Source organism: Lissotriton helveticus, chromosome 11 (assembly GCF_964261635.1).
Source record: "Lissotriton helveticus chromosome 11, aLisHel1.1, whole genome shotgun sequence".
Taxonomy (NCBI): Eukaryota; Metazoa; Chordata; class Amphibia; order Caudata; family Salamandridae; genus Lissotriton; species Lissotriton helveticus.
This window is the reverse complement of record NC_136072.1, coordinates 415256477-415278972: the sequence shown is the minus strand read 5'-3', so window position 1 is coordinate 415278972 and position 22496 is coordinate 415256477. Positions and strand designations below refer to the sequence as shown.

General features: G+C 46.4%; 1 protein-coding gene across 3 annotated transcripts in view; it reads right to left on the bottom strand.

Annotated features, from left to right (window-relative positions):
- STAG1 (STAG1 cohesin complex component) overlaps positions 1-22496 on the bottom strand; it is a 1346357-nt gene that overhangs the window by 689311 nt on the left and 634550 nt on the right. The window lies entirely within an intron of this gene.

The window sequence follows — 22496 nt, the reverse complement described above, 5'->3', positions numbered from 1 at the left end:
GTTATTAAAGATAAGGCAGATGGTAGTAGCTCACATTCTACTCCCAGGGCCCTTCTAAGTCTAGAAGAAAAATGTATATGTTTTGGGGGTTTTTTCGGAGGGGGGTGGGGGTGGTAACTCAGCAAAAAGTAGTCCCGAAGGTATCAGAGCACTTTACATGAGTACCAGTTGTGTTACAGACGGACACATTCATTTTTAAGGCACGGGGATCTCACGTTATTTGCCTAGAATCACAGGATGTTGAACATCCTTGCCGAGACTAACCCGGTTCCTCAGCTCCAAGGTCGACCGCTCTAGCTGTTAGGCCACATCCATTCCCAGGATTACATCCAAATGGGGAAGAAATCTTTTAATAGCTGGTCCAGGGTTCATGGACTTTACCAAACGAATTTCTCAAGCTTCAGTGCCGGTCTACAGAATTTCACATGCTTTTGTACTTCTCAAAAACATGACACTTCGGTTCTAATATTCATGTTCAAAACAAATATTTAACCATTAATGAAACGTTCCCTTCTGTTCAACTCTCTTTAGGTACCTCCACCGGCTAGTTACATTTCAATTAACATTTAGAAATTGGTTATTTTTCTGTCTGATGGTAATTAGAGTTTTATTAAAAATATTACAAGAAACATTTTCGTTACACAACCTAACTACATGCCACACATTGTGACATTTGCTCATCTATGCAGATGCTCTTCATCTGCTATTTTCAAGTATAGCATCATTCTGGGAACTCTATTTCCACTGACTCAAACTGCACATGAAAACCTGCATCTTGCTGATCACCTTTGGCATTCAATTTTCACTTTCTTTAAAATATTTTGCTCACGGGCTTTTCTGTAAATTTACTTTAAAAGTTTCAGTCCCATACTTTTTATTCCGCCTTGCTTCTTCTGAAAACAATCTTCTGAAATTTTTCAAACAAATATTTCAGCTTTTGTTTTTTATATATTGGAGGAGTTATTTTAATAAGTATGGTTCCTTTAATGAAGGCGGAAAAAAATTAATGAAAAAATGAATTAGTTCAGCACTTTCCAGGACAGATTTTCTAGACTGACAATGTAATAAAAGTAAAACGTAGTTCAGAAAAAAAATAATTTAGTTAATACCTTGTTACAGAAAAAGTTTTTTTAACTTAAAGAATATATTTAAGCTATCTACGGAATCATGCAGGATGTCAGCACGGCGCCCTGGAAACATTGTTTAAAAAACGCTGTTTAAATGCTTTTAAATTAATGTCAACTTCATTTAATTTCTCAATGGCAGGTGAAAGAATGGTTGGCGGGGAAGGGTGAACTTGACTGCCTTCTGGCTATCGGGAGAACATTTGCCTTGACATATCTATGACCAGGTTGAAAGATGCTTAAGTAGTTGAACCTAAAGAAGAATGTTGTTCTAGCATGTCTCGCAGTAGCACATTTCATGGGGTAAGGTACAGCAGCTTTTTATGAGCAATCAGTTAGGGGATAGTGGGATTTACTACTTCCAAATAAGGTATCTAATGGGCAAATGCCTATCTACTGGACAACAGTTCTCTCTCATAGATTTGATATATTCCTTTCTATCCCAAAAACTATTAAAGAAATAAGGTAGAGGATGTAGAGTTGGAGTCTAAACATCACATTAAGACAACACTGCTTGAATGGTAAATGAGGATGCATCTGTTTCCACTACAAATTGTAATATTCCATTAGGCGGTCTTAATATGGGTGAGAATGTAAATATAGTCTTCAACTTCCGGGGCACCCGTTCCTGTCCTCCTTTCAAGTAGTATAGTATCATTTTATGGTGAATTTTATGATGGGTTGCATTACTGTCAAGAAGCCAAGTATAAAATGTTAACAGAAATTGGGAAATCCAACAACCGTGGCAGTTTTTGTACTCCGCATAGGGAAGGGCACTTCAAAACTATCTTTACTTTAGAGGTATCCATACCAATGCTTTCTCCAAAGATCTTGGCCCATATAAAGGATATGCTGGGTACATCAAAGAACATGTTTTCCCTTCAGTTGCAAAGCATGTTTCCAAAGAGGAGAGAGCATCTGTCTGTAATTTTGCTTTAAGGTATCAGAGTAGATAAATATATCACCAAGATACACCACCATATAGTCATCTAGTATATCATAAAAATAATAACTGACTAAACGCTGGAAGGCAGCTGGGAATTACAGAGCCCAAATGGAATGATAGTACTCAAAACTGCACATGCACTGAATACTCAACACAATTTATCCTCATGTCGTCTTGTACTCTCACCAGATTATATCCTCGCCTCAAAATAAGATTTTGAAGACCTAGCTATTTTGACAGTGCAGAAGAACTTCAATGAGAGGTGAAAGCAAGCCTAATTTGTAAATTGATAGCACAGAGTTAAATAGTCAACTCGCGGTCAATACTACTCATTTGACTTACAGGCAAAGAAAATGGGAGCTGCTGCTAGTGATTTACAACATATTATAAAGATATTATCAAGATTCTCTTTCCGATATCGATGTAATACCTCATCTTCTTTCAAAGTCAGTGGGTATATAATTCCATGAGATTTAGGTTTTCCAGGTTCTTGGGTGGTGACAATCAGTAATAAGTGTCTACTCCTTTCCTACTAAACACATTGTGAAGGTCTCTGTAAGGTCTGGGCATACAGTCTTTGTATGTCATATAGTACGACACAACATTTAACGAAAGTCACTCCCAGAACTGTAGCTACTAGGCAATGATTTTATTTTTTACATAATATCTTTAATCAAGTTTAAGTTAAATACTATTAGTCCACAATATCTGCAACAAAGCAAAGTGGAATCGCAGTCCCAGTTATAGTCATAAAAAAACAAGCAAGTGTTATCACAAAGTTGCCGAAGTCAGATTTCAACAAATGTGGGGGGAGAGGCAGTCAATTGATCATATGGGGAAAAAATGGCTTTCACATAACGGGCAACAGGATTCGTAGCCATGCAAAGCAACAAATAGATCAGACAAGGGCCACAAGGGTTTGCAATACATATCTTTGCAACGAAGTACAAAAAAAATCCATTATATAAGAACGAAATATCAAAAATCAACTAGAGGCCGTACCTTCAAGTCACAACAGTCCTACCTCCCCACCCCCCACCACACTATCCAGCAGAACAAAGTATCACGACAATAGTGAGCTAGAGCTAAGCATGACCCAGTCAGGTCCTGAGTAAAGAAGGCATACCAGAGTGGCTTATCACAGACCATTGTACAAGTCTAACATCTCCCTGGCATCCCCATTGGCCTAGCGAGTTAGGGATGTCCCCACTTTCCCTATGCAGAAGCGTTTTGAAATCAGAGAACATCACATGCCAGCTGGGAGCTAACAAGTATTTTCGCAATCCGATAGTATCCCCCCTTCAAAACGCCACTCCCTCTGCCAGCACCAACACCAGGAAGGACTGTAAAAACTATGTGGGGTTTCTGAGTGTACAGGAAGGTTGGCGCCTGTGCTGATAGCGGTTAGTGTAAAATGTATAGGAGAGATATTGGACGGTGCTACAATTCAGAGGAGACCCCAAGAAACCTCTGTAGAGAGTGGCCAGAGACCACTCCGTCAAAAAAATACAAAGAAAGTCTTGTGCACACGTTATTTTGCGTCAATTGTTAGAAGTCCTCAGTGAACAAAACTCAATACTAATTAAATGAAACAAGGTAGACCCATAGGTATGGTTTCTTTTCAAAAGGTTGGGTATTGACTCTTCCTTGCTGGAAGAGTAACTTCAATGAAAAAACAAACAAACAGCCGACACGTGTTTCGTCAAACGAGCACTAGGCCAGTGACTCTTCAGGGCTGTGTCAATCCAATGATGTGAGGTTCACGTTGCCGGTGATAATTCCGACCCGTCATTCACGGGTTAGTGGGGATGTACCATGTAAAATAATCCTGGTACAAGGCGAAGAAAGGCCGGTGCGGCCGTTTCAACAGCGATCTCGGGATCACGCCTAGGAGTGAGACGGGTAATGTCTCTGGAGACATTACCCGTCTCACTCCCAGGAAGGACTGTGTCCACATCTCAAGTGATGGGTGTTTCAGGGATTTTATGAGTCAAACTTTACTTTATTGCAGGATTAGTTAAAAACCTTAGCAACATTTAAAAAAAGGCATAAGGTCCAAGTTTACATAGTCTGTGAAAAGTCGCCTCCTCGTAAAATACATATTTAAAACACATAAGAATTAAACATCATTATAACATGAAAAAGTAACAGGATTTACATATGACAAGCAATGGTTATAAAGTGTGTGCTTATGTAGATTAAGACAACACGGAGTTATCGCCGTTAGAGTAAAAAAAAAAAAAGGTCTGAAAAGTGTGGTTAGAGAAAGTTTGTAGACTTAACTAGACACCTGCGTGACCTGACCCAGCGATGACCACTAGTCCTGTTTAAAGTTTATTCATACCAACAAAAAATCCCAACAAAAAGGAGGTGCTGCCGACAAGTGGGACATTCAGAAGCAGGGGATTAAAAGCACTATTAATGACCTATTCGCTGCTTGGTCCTTCGCCTAGGTGGTCCTGGGCCTTGATCTTCGACCGAAGCACAGTTTAACATGATGTTGGATGGGCCAAAACAGGCCAACACTGCTTCCCAGCAGGATCTTATGTCATTAGTAATCCACCCCCTTCGTAAAAGAGCCCACTCATTCTCTAGGTGGGTTGGGCACATGCACAGTAAATGTATCAGGTCATCATTTTGCTATTTGCAGAGTCAGCAAGTTGCCTGTTCCTTACCCCTTTTCCAAGATGGGAGATGACGTGGGATAGGGATTACCCCCATCCTCAGAGCTTCATGAACTGTGACTTTATCCTTGCGTTGTAGTAGTTATATACGTAGCACTGTGGTTTCAAGTGGTAATAGGTACGCAGTGTTGACCAGCCGTGTTTCTGTGAAGAGAGGTCTGCCTGGTCTTCAATTAGTGAGAGCTGCTTGGTGATGATTTTTGCAATCCTTTTGAATTCCTGGTGACAGATTGTTAGGTACCAGGTGGTTATTAAGTCGAGTGTGCTAAGGGCTAGGGTAAAGTAGAGCTTTCCCACTGACCTTTGTTTTGTGGCCAGTTCAATTGATAGATGGTGGGCCAGACTACCTTCCTCTGACGCCTACATTTGTGACCACTTATTGCAAAGGCCACCTTATGTGCCAGAGCCAGTCTGCATATATCAAACTTGAATCTTATTTGAGCAGGTGATGTATGGGAGAGGACTTGGAAGACTGTTCTGTAAATCTTCGTCAACAATTTATCAAGTGTCACACTCTCCCATCCTCTGATTGCCTCATTCCCATATGTAAAAGTAGGGCAAACCTTAGCCTGGGCTACTTTGAGGATGAGCCTAAGTATGGGGCCTTTGAATTTTGTATAAACCGATCTAAGGGCGAACAATAATACAGTGCCCATTTTTATTTTGTTCAGCTGGCTCCTGTAACAGCCATTATCTTTAAAGTGAACTCCTAGGTACCTGTGGCATTTAGTTGCATCGACTTTTTCGTGCTCGAGTCGACGCCTGCTTTTGTGTTCTAGGAATTCGGACAGTAAGGATCTTAGTTTTCTTTTTGTTGATCAGCAGACGGTTCCTAGTTTCGTATATGGTGGTTGCATTTAGTAGACGTTGTAGACCAATCTTTGTTTTACTGATAAGAACCAGGTTGTCTGCATACGGTAATTTTGAGAGGTAGAAACCAGCAAAAACCGCCATATTTGAGGGGATGAAAATGTATTGTAATAAGGGCCAGGAACAAGTCGGATAGAAATAAATTGGAGAGTCGATGCAGGAACACCATTTTTTTTTATTGAATTTTTTAATTACAATGCAAGAACAATAAACAGTTCTGGCATAATTGATTTTGCATAATAATTGTTAAACAGTTCAACACATTACAGCATATAGTACAGATCTCATTCATAGTTTGAAGGCAATAGAAAGGTACATTTTATACATAATTTGTTAATAAATCAGGGTGGTCGTTCAAATAAGCAGTAAGAGGCTCCCAACATTTAGCAGGTTTAGAAGCAGTGGGAAACTCTTCTGAATAGAATAAAAATGTATCTTTACAGAAGAGTCCATTATCCAGTGTTTCACTGTGGATGTTTTTTTACTGTCCCAAGAATACAATCTTGCTTGAGGCCTTGTGTAGTGGTTATAGGCCGTGACAAGCGCAATCCGCCATCGATTTGTACTCTGACCATTGTATCATGGTGCAGCAACTGCAAGGTCCTGAGCAATGTATCTGGGATGTAGAAGTGCGCTAGTTTCTGCCAAAGCTGTCAAAAGCAGATTTATAATCGATGAAGCCCATTCAGGCAGGGTGATTTCTGGATTCTGCCTGGTTAATCAGTAGGAAGAGTGCAATAAGATTCACAGTTGTCCCTCTGTGCTTTGTGAACCCAGTTTGACTTAGGGGTATGATTTTATTTGTCTTGGCCCATGTTTGTAGGCAGTCCAGCAGCACACTAGCAAAATACTTTGCTTTGTTGTCCATTGAAGCTATCGTACAATAGTTCCCGGGGATATCTTGGTCTACCTCCTTGTAGATGGGAGCGATTATTGAACCATGTCATGAGAAGGGGATACAATTCTTCTCCAGTATAGATGTGGAAAGCGGGGAGAATTGGGAAGCCCAGAATATTACGTTCTCACAGATCCTGTGGAATACCGCCTGGTTGTGGTACCCCCTCTCTGCTTCCTTTAGCAATTTGTTTCTGGACTAGGTCATCAGTGATCAATCACCCTGGAATGGCCTGATCCCGGCTCTCTATTGTATTTCCTGGGTCACTGCTGGCCGCTGATAACTCCCCCCGCATGTGAGATTTATCGCGTGGTTATTGCTTATTGAAATGTCCATGCAAAAAATGGTACCACGCTGGCTATAAGAGGCTGCTTTTGGCAAAGTACTGCCCAATCCATTTATAGTGCACCAGAAGTTTGCAGAGTTATTTGTCCAAGTGTCCTAAAACAATTTTGTCCAGAAAAAAATTCCATCGTTTCCTTAGATGTTCCCTTTTCTCCACTTTCAGATGTCATTGCGCCTCCCTCAAGCTGCTTAATTTTTTTGGGGCCATTGGCGACCTTTTAAAGCTTCTCCACAGCTGATTGATCTTTTATTGTGCTTTTATTATGTGGCTGGATCCTGGGCCTTGTACGGCATGCAGCTTTGTCTTTCCCAGTACTGGTTTTGCATGCCAGTCTATCGGTTTTTGGTGAACGTTGCCCAGATAGTGACTGGACTTCCCTCTAAGTTATGGATGTTGGCTAGAAATAATTTGGCTTCTGTGACTAAATGTGGAAAAGTAGGTTTTATCTTGCCATTCGCTCCACCATTCATTACTGACTCCTTCTCTGTATCACAAATGCTCTGGGGCTTCACTCTTGATTTGCCTCATTCCTGCACAGACGCCCACGCCCTGTTCGTGCCTCGAGCAGCCACAAACTGACCAACTCATGCTCAATCAGTCGGACAGGGAGTTTTCCAGATGCTTATCGACTTCACCCTGCGCACTACACCCTGCGGGGCGTCCAACAGCTACCATCTGCTGACTAATCAGATTGACCTCTGCTTGTGGTCTAATCATGGTTTTCGCGCCACACCCTGCGGGGGCTCAACGGCTGCCATCTGCTGATTTTATCAGAATAACCTGTTTGTATAATTATGGTATTTTTCCTGCTGATTTTATCGATGTTACCACTGTTTGTACAATCACAGTTTCTTTGTTCTCGTTGTACGCCTGGGGTAGGGGTGAGGGCTATAAAAGAAACTGAACCAAGGATCCCGGGAGATTGCCTCCTCAGACAGCTATGCAAATTGAAGCTGACGCGGCAGTCATTAGGTCGGGATATAGAACTAGGTGAGATCAGGGGAGCCATAAAACACATGGCCAGCACAGATAGACTCCCGGTCGAGTTCAATGCCACGTATGTAGACAAATTGGCTCCCCGCTTGCAGGCCCTGTACAATAGATCAAAGCGGGACGGACACCTACCGGTTTCAACTAGAGAAGCAATAATCATACCACTCCTAAAACCGGATAAACCAGCGTGGGATCGCACTGCCTACTGACCCCTTGCTATTCTCAATTTAGACTACAAGATTTGAAGCCGCATATTAGCTAGCCGTCTGATGATTAACATGACGACCCTTGTACATGTGGACCAGGCGGGCTTTATTCCATCCCGGAACACAGCCATGAATATACACCATCTACTCCGGCTGCTGGAAGGCCCAGAGCGGGACGGAGACGAGGCGAGCATACTATCAATTGACATTGAGAAGGCCTTCGACAGCCTCAAATGGCCAAACCCGTTTAGAGTGCTGCGCGCTTTTGGGTTGGGTGAGGGATTCGAGGCCTGAACGGCGATACTGTATAAGGACTCCACTGCATAGGTGCGCACGGGCGGGCGTGATCTCAGAGAACTGTACTGTAGGCAGGGGCACGAGACAAGGATGCCCGCTCTCTCTCCCCTCCTGTTTGCGTTGGCGCCATTCGCTGTACATGCGCGATCAGGACAGTACTATCGGGGCCTTGACGGGATGGGTCAATCCCAGTTTATTGCTTTGTACACGGACGATCTCTTAAGGTTCCTAGCCAATTCTGCGGGAGATCTGCGAGGTGCTTGGGAACTGTTGACCCAGTTGGGACGTGTGGCGGGCCTCAAGGTCAAATGGAATAAGACGTGCCTCTTTCCTGTTCGAAGTGGTAGGGATGATCCACCAGATGCGCTTGGCATGGGAAAGTAGATGCCCGACTTATTTGGAAGTGTGTATTTACCACATGGCCCCTGACTTGCTGGAAGGTAATGTGGGTCGGGCGTTACGCACTACCAGGAGTAACATTGAATTCTGGGTGACTCTGCCGCTATCGGTGGCGGGACGGGTTGCGCTGCTAAAGATGATCACTTTACCATGGCTACTCTACTATTTTGGCACACTTCCGCTATGGATACCGCGAAAATTCTGCACCCAAATTAACACTATGGTTACTGGATTCTTATGGGCTCTGGTAGGCGTAGGGTTGCGCACACCACCATGATGAGACCCCGGAGGGAGGGAGGATTTGCGGTGCCCGACTTCGAGGCCTACTACCATGCCGCCCAGATACAGTGGTTTACAAAATGGATGGCGGGGAGACTTCGGATTGGGGAAGCTCATGGGGGTATGGACGCGGACCTACGACCGCTTTCTCGAGTTCTACTCTGGTGCCCCTCAAGTAAAAGAGGCCTTGCGAACCTGTGGGTGGTGCGTCAATGTTGGAACAGGGCTAGTAAAAGGACCACACCGGGGTCTGCATATGCACCGGAGATTCCGTTGCTGGTTTGCAAGGTACTGCCACATGGGGGGGAGGGGGGAGGGATTAAGGGACTGGGAAGAGGCGGGAATATCCACCATCGGGGACGTATATGAGGACAACACCCTGCTACCCTTTAATGACCTGCTAGAGAGGTATGATCTCCCTAGGCCGGACTTCCTCTTGCATGCCGCAGTGACGGCAGCTATCTGTAAACACAGGAGGAAAGGGATGACAAAACCACAGGCCTCTTTGGCATGCCAATACGTTTTATCAGCGGCCGGGATGATCAAGGCGGTCACCTGCCTCTACCGGTTGCTCACCCAGAAGCTCAGGCGCCCCTTGGAGAACCTGCGTGACAAATGGGAAATGGACCTTGGGATACCTATAGAGGAGAAGCCGTGGGAGGCGCTGGTAGAAACGGCATGGAAGTGTTCCAGAAACGTGAGATTCCAGCTAATCCAGTTCTTTGTCCTCCATAGAGCATCTCACTCCGCACAAGATTAACGAATATTTTGGAACCCATACACTTCGCCCGCGATGTCGGTTGGAAAACGCAGAATTTTTGCATATGTTCTGGGAGTGCCTACTTTTGGGGGCGTTCTGGAGAGCAGTGACGACCAAATTAGGAGACATAACGGATGGAGACAGCTCACTGTCCCTGGGATATTGCTTATTACACTGGTTCTGCCACACTCCACGCAATAAAGTGACCAGCAAATTAATTGATCTGGCTAAGCGAGAAATTTCCACTCACTGTAAGGCGGCCACCGCACCTAATATCTCACGATGGCTGCGAGAATTCACAAAGTGGGCTGACTGAGTGGATTTTTAGATTACAGAGGGCACAGAGAACAAGTAATGAAAAAACACAGGAGACAGCAAGAGCATGGATGGCGCTGGTAGACTTACTCAAGCACCCGACTGATGATGCAGACCCACCCCCAGAGTAAGGAGACTTCTGGGTAGAGATTGAATCGTGACCTTGCCTGAGCAGGCCGCTAGGAGATTGACATGCATGTACTATATAGTGGCTCCCTCTCTGTGGTCACCCTAAAATAATGGAACCAGATGCATATCATGCTTAGATACTAAAACCCACTGGGAACTACATGATGGAGCGACATGCCTGAAAGGGGGGGGATAGGGGAGGGAGGAGGGAGGGGTTTGTTCACCTATTCGTTGTTGAAATAGCTATGCATGAAGATGACAACTGAGATGCTGATCTCTGGCATAGGGATATTGAACACAAGTCTGCGAAAGTTGCTAGGAACGGAGAGCGCAGTTGCCCTCGAGGTGACGGCTACAGGTGGCGAGGAGCCAGGAGCAGGAATGTATAGCTACAACCATGATTGTTGATAACCACTGTTTATGATATGATGGGACTCTTATTTCTTTGTACTGCCACTACCTAATATGCTGAAAGTGAATAAAAATCTGTTTACAAAAAAAAATTTAAATCTATAAAAGAGATCAATTCTGGAGAACCCCAGTGTAAAGGTAAGTAACTTGTTTTTTCTACAGTATTGAATCTCTCATAGGTTCACTTGTTTGAATCAGAGTAGCAAGCGGTAAGAGAAAAATAGAGCATAAGACAGAACCACTCTCAAAGAGGTATACCTGAAATAAGATACAAAGCATTGTGACAGACCCTTCAGCTAGAAAACCAGCAGGAGTACAATAAATCAAGCAAAATATTAGAAACAATGGAACAAACTAAAAGATTCTGTAACCATGAAAAAGGTGAAATAAGACTGCCTGCCAACAGCGGCATCTGCCTTCCATTATGAATCCCAACAGCAGTGCTTGGTGAAAGTATGGCCATTTGACCACGTTGCTGCCCTGCAGAAATATGGAAGTGTTACTTCAGCAAGCAAGGCTGTGGATGTAGCCATCTTTCTGGTCAAGAGTGCAGCTACTTCGTTGGACAGTGGTCTTCCTGCTTTTTCGTGGCAAAAAGCAATAGCTGTTGATTACCTAACTAGGTAGGCTGTTTTTTTGAGAGTGCACAGACCTTTCTGGGAAGTGTGAAAGACGAGAAACAAATCAGCTTTTCTGAAAGGTTTTGCCCTGTGAATACATGATTTCAAGCAGCTTTTGGCATCTGGTGAAAGGAGAACCTTCTGCGCAGCAACAGAAATATTCTTCAAGTATGCCAACAGAAATATTCTTCAAGTATGCTGTCAAAATTATAGGTTAATTCAAGTGGAAAGAAGTAGGCGTCTTAGGAAATAATTTTGGGTTTGTTCTTAACAATACTGGATACCCTCCTTGAATTTTAGAAAAGGCTCAGAGACTGTAAAGTTCTGAATCTCACAAACACTCCTGGTCGACGTGAGGGCCAAAAGAAGGGCTGTCTTCAATGAGATATACTTCATGCTCGCATTACGGGTAAGTTCGTAATGTGGTTTCATGAGCTGGACAATTTTCGTATTCAACTGCCAGGATATTGCAGGAGGCTTTATTGGTGGGAAGGCCCTGAACAGGCACTTAATGAATTTCTTTACCAGTCTAGTGGAACATAGAGACGTTTCCCTAGTCTTTCTGTGGAATCTGGAAATTGCTGCTAAATGCACTTTGATGGAAGCATGTGCCAAGCCTGACTTTGCCAAGTGAAGGAGATATGGCAGCAGCTTCTCTGAAGAAGAGTGAAAAGGATGTAGGTCATTTTTGATGCATCAATGACCGAATATTTCCATTTCACCATATATGATTTATGTGTGGAAAAAAGCTCTTGCCTGTTCCAGGATAGATTTGCATTCTGTTGGTATAACTAGAGATCTAAACTCATGGTCATGAGGTGCCATGCTGACAAATTGAGAGACTACATTTGTGGGTGCAATATCTGGCCATAGCTCATGGAGATCAGATTGTTCGATGACTAGAACTGGATGGATGGACACACCGAATGTAGAAGAAGTTCCATATATCAATAATGTGTCTTCCATGCCAGGGCTATTAAATAGGATGGCATGGCTTTTTCTTCAGATTGCTTAACACCCTGCAAATGAGAGGGAAGAGTGGAAATGCATAGGCAAACACTCCTGTCCACTGTATCTGAAGAGCATCTCCCCTAGACCCTCTCTGAGAAAAAACTAGCGCAAACCGTTTGCACTTCTTGTGGGATAGAGCCGGGAAGAGAGCGAATTTTTGGGTACCCCATTTCTTGAAAACGTGAGACAGCTGTTTGTGACCCATTTCTTATTTGTGACATTGACTGGTTGCCTATGCCTGGGGCATGTTAGAATTGCAATGAGATGCTGTGTTTTAGTAACCATTTCCAAATGTGCTGGGCTTGAGACTACAGTTTAAAAAAAAAATCTTGTTATACCTCACTTGACGAGATAAAACGTAGTGATGGTGGTGTACATTCTCACAAGGACCAGAGGATCCTCGAATTATGGGCAGAATTGATTGTAGCCCTAGGAATACAGCCTTCAGTTCTAGAAAGTTGAGGTGCATCCATGCTTCTTGGACAGACTATTTTCAGTGGATTTCTAGCTCCTAACGCAATCCCCAACCATCCAAGAAAGCATCCATTGTCATGAAACTTGGTTGTGCTGTATCGAAAGAAAGACTTGGAGATATAGTGCCCTCCTTCCCCAAGATGACAAAGCTTTCCTCATCATAGGGGTCGATGGTATCTTCAAACAAGCTGTGAATCTGAATCCACTGAGCATCCAGCTGCTCCTGTAGATGTCTCATATGTAGGCCAGTTTCAAATTAATGGGATGCAAGAGGATTGCATCCCCAATATTGATTTGTACACCCACACTAAAGTGGACAGTCTTCTTAAAAGGGAAGCAGTCATCTGTATTATTCTTTGCACTCTCTTTGCTGTCAGGTAAGCTTTGGCAACCTTGGTATCTAAAATGGCCTACAGAAACACCAAAAGATTCGGTTGGAATGAGAGAGGACCTTTCCGTATTTTGCTTTAGCCCCAGAGACTTGAATAGCTGCTGACAAGCCAAGGTAGATTCTGTGGATCCCTTGACCAACCAGTTGTTCCGTTAGGGGAATACCTGGGTGACCGTGTCTTCAAGAAAGCAGCTCCTGGCACCATGCACTCTATGAAGACCCTCTGAGTCGACTGTAGGCCAAAAAGGAGAACCTAGGATTTATAGTGGCACCCTGCCACCTCAAATCTCAAGAGCAGAATGTTTTATGTGGATGGGAATGTGAAAACATGCGACTAAGATAAAGAGAAGCCATGAAATCACCTCTATTGACCATTACCAGTATCTACTGCAAAAAGAAGCATTCTGAAGGGTTGCTTCTGAAGGGTTGCTTCTGACACTGATCTCGTCAGTCAACGGCGACTTGAAAGCTGTCACCGAATGAGTGGTCGTCGACAGATTGGCCGCTGAGGAGCTGGTGGTGGTCATCAAGCCCATCGTCAACGAAGTTGTCGGAGTGACCATCCTCACCGTTGTTATAGGAGTAGCCGTCGACTAAGTTCTCGTCAGGTCTGTTAATCTCATTTTCGTCAACGGAGCTTTTTTCTGAGGAGTTACAGGCACACGTCATCTGTTCAGAGACTGTAGAAGAGTCTTTAGAGGATGTTTTTTCCGCTTTTGCTGATTTGTCAACAGTCTTCAGACTTTTAGGATCTTTCACAAATGAGGTAGAGCCCTCATTTTTTCCTTTTCGCTCAGGCAGATAGCGACATGGACCCTCCTCCTCATCCGAACCAAAGTGCAATCTGGTCTTTTTCTTTTGGAGTCATAGTAGTACTCTGGCTTCCCGGTCTTTAAGAGTTTTTGCAGTAAAGGTTCTGCAGTGTTTACATTTCTTAGGCTTAAGATTAGTATGTAAACAGTATAGGCACTCCTCATGGTGATCTTCAGAAAATAGTCTTGGCTTTTCACGGGGCCTGCATGTCTTGAAAAGCCTTTTCTTAGATCCTTCTGACATATTGAAAGTAAATCACAGTACCTTACAGCTGCAGCAGTCCAATGTAATCTTTCCTTGAAAGGAAAAAAGGGTCAACATTTTACCTACTGTAACAACCGAGCAGATCTCTGGGAGACTCCTTCACATGACATGCGGTTAGCAATCTGCGATATGGTGGCTCTGCAGGAGAGAAGTGGTTCAGGGTCTTGCCTCTGATCGGCTTAAGCTTGGGTTTGTTAAAATGTCATCGAGAAGATCGTCAACAGACAGCTTGCCGCCTTCCTCGAGACGAACGGATCCCTCGACCCCTCGCAGTCCGGGTTCAGAGCCAACCACAGCACCGAGACCGCTCTCATCGCAGCCACCGACGACATCCGAGCCCTGCTCGACAACGGGGAAACAGCGGCACTCATCCTCCTGGACCTCTCTGCAGCCAGAACCAGCCTGCACGAAGGGATGAAAGACGTCACCGAGTGGATGAAGAACAGCCGCCTGAAACTGAACTCAGACAAGACGGAAGTCCTCATCCTGGGACCATCGCCCTCCGCCTGGGACGACTCCTGGTGGCCCCCAGCCCTGGGCACCGCTCCCAAGCCAACAGACCACGCAAGCAACCTAGACTTCATCCTGGACTCCTCCCTCTCGATGACCAGACATGTCAACGCCGTCTCCTCATCATGCTTCCACACCCTACGCATGCTTCGCAAGATCTTCCGATGGATCCCGATCGAAACCAGGAAGAAGGTCACCCAGGCCCTCGTCACCAGCCGACTGGACTACGGAAACACCCTCTACGCCGGAACCACAGCCAAGCTACAGAAAAAACTCCAACACATCCAGAACGCCTCCGCCCGACTCATCCTGGACATCCCCCGACGCAGCCACATCTCCGGCCACCTGAGGAACCTGCACTGGCTCCCTGTCAACAAGAGGATCACGTTCAGGCTCCTCACCCACGCACACAAGTCTCTCCACGACCTGGGCCCCAAGTACCTCAACGACCGTCTGACCTTCTACACGCCCACCCGTCAGCTACGGTCCGCTAGCCTCTCCTTCGCCGCCGTACCACGCATCCGAAGAGCCACCGCCGGAGGCAGATCCTTCTCCTACCTGGCGGCCAAGACATGGAACTCCCTCCCCATCCACCTTCGGCTGACCCAGGACCATCTCGCCTTCAGGAGATAACTCAAGACCTGGCTGTTCGAGCAGTAGCGGACCCTTTCCCCCAAGCGCCTTGAGACCCTTCCGGGTGAGTAGTGCGCTATACAAATGTCATGATTGATTGATTGATTGAATTGGTTAACAAGTTCACTCACTTTGTCTTTTAAAGTAATTTAATAGTAATGCTTCTTTACTGTGGGGCTCCCTCAAGGACGATGGGGATGAGTCAAGCATTCAAGCACTAGGAAAGTTTAAACACTGGAGAATAAGTATCACCCCCACTCTCTTCTCTCCCTTTATCCAATAAAAGGTTTCCTTACTCCACCAATCTGCACTTGCTCTTAAAGAACAGACTTACTTTAAGAGGTTTCTTTGACATTAGATATTCAATGATATCATAAATAACCTCGTCGCCCACCATGGTGAGATTTTTAGCTAGGTGTCTATTTGTATCATTAATGCTGTTGATGCAGTGGGTCAGTTAACAACAAAAGACAAAGCATTGTTTAACTCACCTTGTAACCCTTTGTAAAAGGCGGCTGAGGCTGTCTCATCTTTAAAGCTGCCTTCAAAGCCAGCTGTTGGAAATAACTGTATAGGTCACAAGTTCTAGATTTCCTTGTTTCTGGTTAATAACCCTGATTGGGCAGCCTGGATCTTCTGATGCTTTCCAAATCATTCTAAACAGAGTTAAACACTGATCCTAATTAGCAGAGCTCTGGGTCAAAATCCATGAGGCAGTCCAAATCATGGTATCTTCAGTCAAGATGGAGTGTACAAAATCCACTCTGACAGAATGCAGTGCAGAGAGCAGTGGCTGTATGTAAATAAGTGCAGCTGAACGCACCAGAAAAAGCTCGAACATGACAGGCTCCCTTCCAGACTTCTTTGGGTGTGCTAAAGAGAAATAACTAAGATAAGATGCATTACCCCATTACTTCTGTTGCCACACTGTTATTCTTCATGAGTTGCTTACCAATATCCGTATGGGCAGTGTCTTGAGTTCTAGTAGATGGTGACAGTTTACGGATTTAATAGAAAAGCCTCTACCTTGTGGACAGCATCTAACTCTTCCTGTATTTTATTTACAATCTGCACCCATTGCCGGAGGCAGGTTTTAACATTGGTTCAGGTTTCGAAATATCATAAAAATGTTACTAGACCTGTAGGTCTAGTAACTTTGATGATCTACTCGACCTAACTAATGTACTTGATCCACAAACTGGTCTCAAATTCTGTGATCCTCGGCAAACAGTGTGTCTTATGGAGCCGCCTTTTTCTTTATTATCACATGAGAAACCTGGGCGTAATGTGTGATAATAAGCTTACGATGGAAGCCCAGGTACAAAAATGGCGGCCTGCTGCTTTGCAATCATCAGATCCTTGTGGAAATGTTTTCCTTTGCTGCCCCCGCAGGCGCTTGCGGCAAGGAGTACGATTCTCAGTAGGCTGGACTACTGTAATGCCTTGCTGCTTGACTCTCCGAAGTTCCTTTTGGATAGACTTCAGAGGATCCAGTCAGCGCCGGCCAAGTTAGTTTTAGGACTGCCTAGAAGGTCCTCTTCTTCCGCGGCCTTGGCAAAATTGCACAGGCTCCCTTTGAAACGGAGAGTTTAGTTCAAGTCTCTCTGCCTCGTTTTTAAAGCCCTTCATGGGCTGGGTCCGGCGCTCATGCGGAAAAAATTTGATTGGTATCTCCCGATGAGAAGGCTTCGCTCCTCATCAGCCAGACTGGTGAAGGTACCGAGGTCAGGTGGTAGATCGTTTCGGGTGGCAGCAGCCAAACTGTGGAATTAACTCCCGTGGGAGGTGAGACACATCAAGGACCTCCTCCCATTTAGAAGGAGATTGAAAACTTGGCTGTTCCCCAAGATATAGTCTCTGCTTTGTATCTGACACACTTCTTCTGTCCTCTGAGATGCCTAGCGCCAAGATGCCTGTAAGGTGATAGCGCGCTTTATAACTTAAATAAATAAAATAAATAATAAAATATGCAAGTTCACCAATTCTGCTGTACAAAAAAACTTTATTTCCCAGACTAAATGTTTACTCCATGTATAACCAGAATCGAGCCCCTATATAGGGTACACATGTTCCCTGGCTTGCCTCTCAGTTCACTGATAGCATTGTCATCTGGGCAGGAGCAGTAATAATTCAAAGTTCATATTTAAAACCTCACTTTTCATAAATATTTTACCAAAGCATGATGTGGTAGTGCACTGTCATTTACAGAGAGCATATTTTCCATTGAAATGGCCACAAAACCTTTCCACTAACATGTAGTTTTACTGATAATAGACCATAAACAATGTTTGGAATTTGGGTTTCAGAAAAATATTTGAAATTTGCACATCACCAGTTAAAGTGTTCTAATTTGTTTTAATCCCATACAAATATTTTTTTCACCATAGAATTACAAAAATGGACTTCAAAACTAGTGAAATATATTTGAAATTTTGAACAGTTCACTTTGCTATTTCAGTCTTGTGTTAAAAAAAAATAGCCTGGCATCTTACAGCCTTCCATTTAACATGCTTTGCATAGTTCAATTGCCACAGTTCATTTTACAAAATCCTCTAACTTAAGTCACAGAAAGAGAAATAAATGTAGGAAGCTAAACTGACTTTTGCCCTCTCTGAAAGCCAGTAAATGTGACAGGATAACAAGATTCAAAGGCATTTGTATTGCTCTTTTAATTTCTGAGCAACAAAGATGCCTTTAAATCTTGTTATCTTGTCACATTTGCTCTGCTTTCAGAGGCAGAGGTCAAACGTCAGTTTATCTTCCTACATTTACTTTTTGTTCAGTGACTAAGTTAGAGGATTTCCACCAGAAAGGGCAAGTAGTCCCTAAAAATAGCTCGTCCTGAATAAATCTTTTTTGGCAATGCAAGTAGGTGAGTGGATTTTTCGAGCCCCGTTGGTCCATGGCCTGGAAAACGGTCAGGTTCCAAAAATCAGAAACACTGTAAACCGCTGATGCCCTTAAACACCTGTACGGCGATATCGGGTGGCTAATACGCTCGACTGAGGAATCCGATAAAAATAGTAAGAACGGGGGGCGTGGCCTGGAGCCGAAGATGGTGGACGCGTAGTTCCAGAGCTCCGTCCACAGCCCAAAAATACTAGCGATATATCCTGAAGCCCCGTACGGCAGCCCATCTGATTTCTACTCCGGAAGCCCCCGGGGGGGTGCTGAAAGCAGCGGTGAGGTGTTATTACACTCGGCCGGCAGCGCGAGAACGCTGCGTCACCGGCCCTTGCAGCGGCCTTCGGGACGAGGCGGAGCCCCGGGCTCAATTGGGTGGCCTGCCCGACTCACACAGCGCGGTCCAGACGGGGCCCCTGATCGGAAGTGACTGTGGACTTCAGCGGAGGCTCCGGAGCACGCACGGACACCCTCACATGTCCGTGGCCCTGCTGCCTGCCTTCCAACACTGCGCACCTTCCAGCTTCCCTGCTGTGAGACCTGCGGGACGCGCGGGAACCTCACCGGATTGGTTTGCCGGCTCGCCCTTCGTCCTTGCGGCGTCTGCCCTCGGCAACTCTGGTTGAGCCTGCAGATACAGTGCTGCCGCTCCCTGGGCCAGCGGACCGGAGTGCCCGACCCTGACTGGCCTTTCTGAGTACACCGGGGCTGTGGTATATTGACTGCCTCCGGCGCCATTTTGCCAGCACAGCCGGGCAGTACCCTCGGCGCCCTGACGGTGAGACGGGGCCTTGAACCGAGGTGTTGCTCCCCTCGGACCGGACATTTTACAAGGCAGGACACACCACTGAGGGCCGGAGGACCCGCGCCGGCTCGTTGCGTGGAGGTGCGACGTGGGCAATACCGCCTGGCCATATACTCCCAGCATAGCTGCTCATCACGCTCCTGTTCAGGATTTCGAGTCGTGCCTAACAACACCTAGGACCACACGGTCCCTATTCTTCTACTCCCTGGAAGCAGGGGAGACGACTGTCTGCTGCCCCCGGTAAACTTACCAGCACCCCAACTGCAGTGCAGCGCACATAGACCATATATACGCTCTGCCCTCTTTGACCACTACATCCTGTATCCCAGGTGGCCGTGGACTGTGTATTGGTTGGTCTCCGGAGCAGGCAGCGGCGTCCAGAGGTATCCACTGCTGCGTCACCCTGCACACGAGATCCATGGGCAAGCCCAGGGGCAGGGCCCATGGCCAGGGAGCCGCGATGGACGTGCAATCCACGGGCTCTGAAGACCCACTGGCCTCTTCCAATGCGGACATCATCCCGCCGACCGGAAAGGGCTCCCAAGATGCAAAATTGGACCTCATCCTAAACGAGATACGCGCGACGCGCGAAGCCTTGGAATCACGTATAGATACTATGGCGACGGGACTATCATTATTAAGGGCTGATCATAACAAACTGGCAGAACGGGTAGCGGAACAAAAGATCACACTGAATGACCTTGTACCGCAACAGACGGAACACTCCACTAAGTTGGAAGGTGTGGAGAAACAACTTAAACAACTGTGGGATAGGGTGGACGATGCCGAAGGGCGGGCCCGCCGCAATAACGTCCGCATCCTAGGTATTCCGGAAAGAAGCGAGGGGAGGAACCCTACCCAATTTGTGGAAGACTGGCTGCGGCAGTTAGTGGGCCAAGAAGATCTCACTGCCCTCTATAGTGTGGAACGGGCACACAGGATGCCGCCGCGGCCCCCCAAACCTGGAGCACCCCCTCGTCCTCTTATCGCACGCCTCCTTCACTACAAGGATCGTGACGCTGTCCTGCGGGCAGCCAGGGAGAAGGCGCCGATACGTTTTGAGGACAAGAACATCTCGATCTACCCTGATTTCACTCCTACAGTACAGCGTGCCAGGTCCACCTTCATGAATGTAAAACGCAAACTAAGAGACAGAAACTTGAAATATGCGCTCCTGTTCCCTGCGCGGCTCAAAATTCTGCACGCAAACAGATCCCACTTCTTTGATTCGCCAGAAGAGGCAGAAGAATGGATGGAAGTCACCCTCTCTCCGCCGGCCTCACAGGACCCGTTTGAAGATCGCCAGGGCGAAAACCGTGGAAACCCTCCGACTCGACAGGACAAAGGCCCCAGCCCGGGACAACACTCTTCCCAGGGTGTACCAGCGCAGCCGCACCATTCCGGTGCCCTCACAGGCAGACACCCATCTTCATTACAGCGACAACGGCTAACGGAGGAGGCCTTGGCAGCGCACGACGCGGTAGCAGCTGCAGACAGACACACCATCTCCACTGGCACCCGTACTGAGGTGTCTGGTTCGGTCGACAGCTTGCCGCTCTTCCCGAAGGTCACAGCCCAGATGGCGGAGGAGTTCTGAACTGCTGCAAGTATGCTCCCCTCCGGGTGGTAACGTATGACTGTCTCCCCCCCACTTGTATGGTAGGCGGTGGGTTGCATGAGGGGCCTATTTCTGGGTGGGCTGTTGAACTAATACAGGCCGTAGAGAGAGAGACTACTGACAGAGGCCTGTCACCCCCGAGATGCATACAAACTTAACTGACTTGTGCCCACGTTGGGCACCATGGTTTGGATCTCGGGCACGTTTGCCTGGGAACCCTTTTGTTCAGGGAATCCAGGGTTGTAAGACACTCTCATCCTTTCACGGAACCGGACTACCATGGGTACCCGGGTTTATCATCCGGCTGAGTCTCATAGATGGAAATGGGGCCGCTTAATAAATACCAAATGTGCACTTGGAACGTGCGTGGCATGGGGGCGGTTCATAAACGCCATAGGATATTAGCCCAACTTAACCGCAGGGGGACACAGATTGCTTGCCTCCAAGAGACGCATTTGAACGCTGCTGAGAACATGAAACTCCGGAAGAAATGGAGGGGACAGCTCTTTGCTACCTCCTATTCTGCGTTCTCCAGGGGGGCGGCGATCTGGTTCCGCGGCTCTGTCCCTTTCCAGTTACTGGAGCACAGAATCGATACTGAGGGGCGCTATGTATTTGTGCGGGGGCTGCTGGATGGGGAGGCTATTGTGTTTGGGTGTGTGTACTCGCCGAACTCGAATCAGGCGGAGTTCTTGTTGACAGTGAACGGGGTACTTGCAGACTGGGCGGATCATCGATTGTTGATTGGAGGGGACTTTAATGCTGTGCTTGATGTTGCTTTGGATAGGTCACATCCCCCTTTGCAGGCGGCTGAGAGCAAAAAACAGGCAGAGGTTTTAGCGAGATGGTCCGAGGGATGGGATCTGACAGACGCGTGGCGTAGTGTACATCCACGAGACAGGGAATATACCTTTTTTTCACCACCCCACCAGCTCCATACCAGAATCGACCACGTTTTCTGTTCCCGTTCCCTAGCGGCTTCCATAGTCCGAACCCAACACATGGGGAAAACTCTGTCTGACCACAGTCCTGTAGAACTCACCTGGCAGTGGGGTAGGCGTTTGACCCCCATCCCAACTTGGAGACTATCTCCAGATCTACTTGAGGACTCTGTATTTCGGGCCTCCCTGTCTGACACTATAGTTTCATACTTTTCCACAAATACTAACACGGCCAGCTCCCGACTAGTGGAGTGGGACGCCTTTAAAGTTTGCCTGAGGGGGGAGGCAATGGCTGCTGGGACGGGTAGGAAACGTGCAGTAATTGCCCAATTGACGGAAGTGGAGAACTCACTTGCGCCCTTAGAAAATGAGGCAGCTGGCACCAATGCACCCTTCACGCCACTACAGGAGGCTCGCATTAGGCAAGCGGAACTACTGGAAGACCTGAGGCTCCTAGACTACAAAGAGTACACGAACAGGCAGCATACACAGGCGGATAGGGCCGGCCCCCTGCTAGCTCGCATTCTCCGTGACTCCCCAATTCATCATCCCATCCTGAATATTCTGGATCAGGCGGGCACCCCAACTAACACCCAACTCGGGATTAATACGGCGTTCAAGGACTACTATATAACACTTTACAGCCCTCCGCAGCCCCTACCCGAAGATGCATTCGAGACCTTCATGAGGGACCTGACTCTACCTCAACTCACTGAGAGTCAGGCCAAAGACCTGAAACGCACCATTACGATCGCTGAAATTAAGCAGGCGATAAGAGCTCTCCCCAAGGGCAAAACCCCTGGTACGGATGGCCTACCGGCCGACTTTTATGCGACATTCGTAGACCTCCTGGCACCG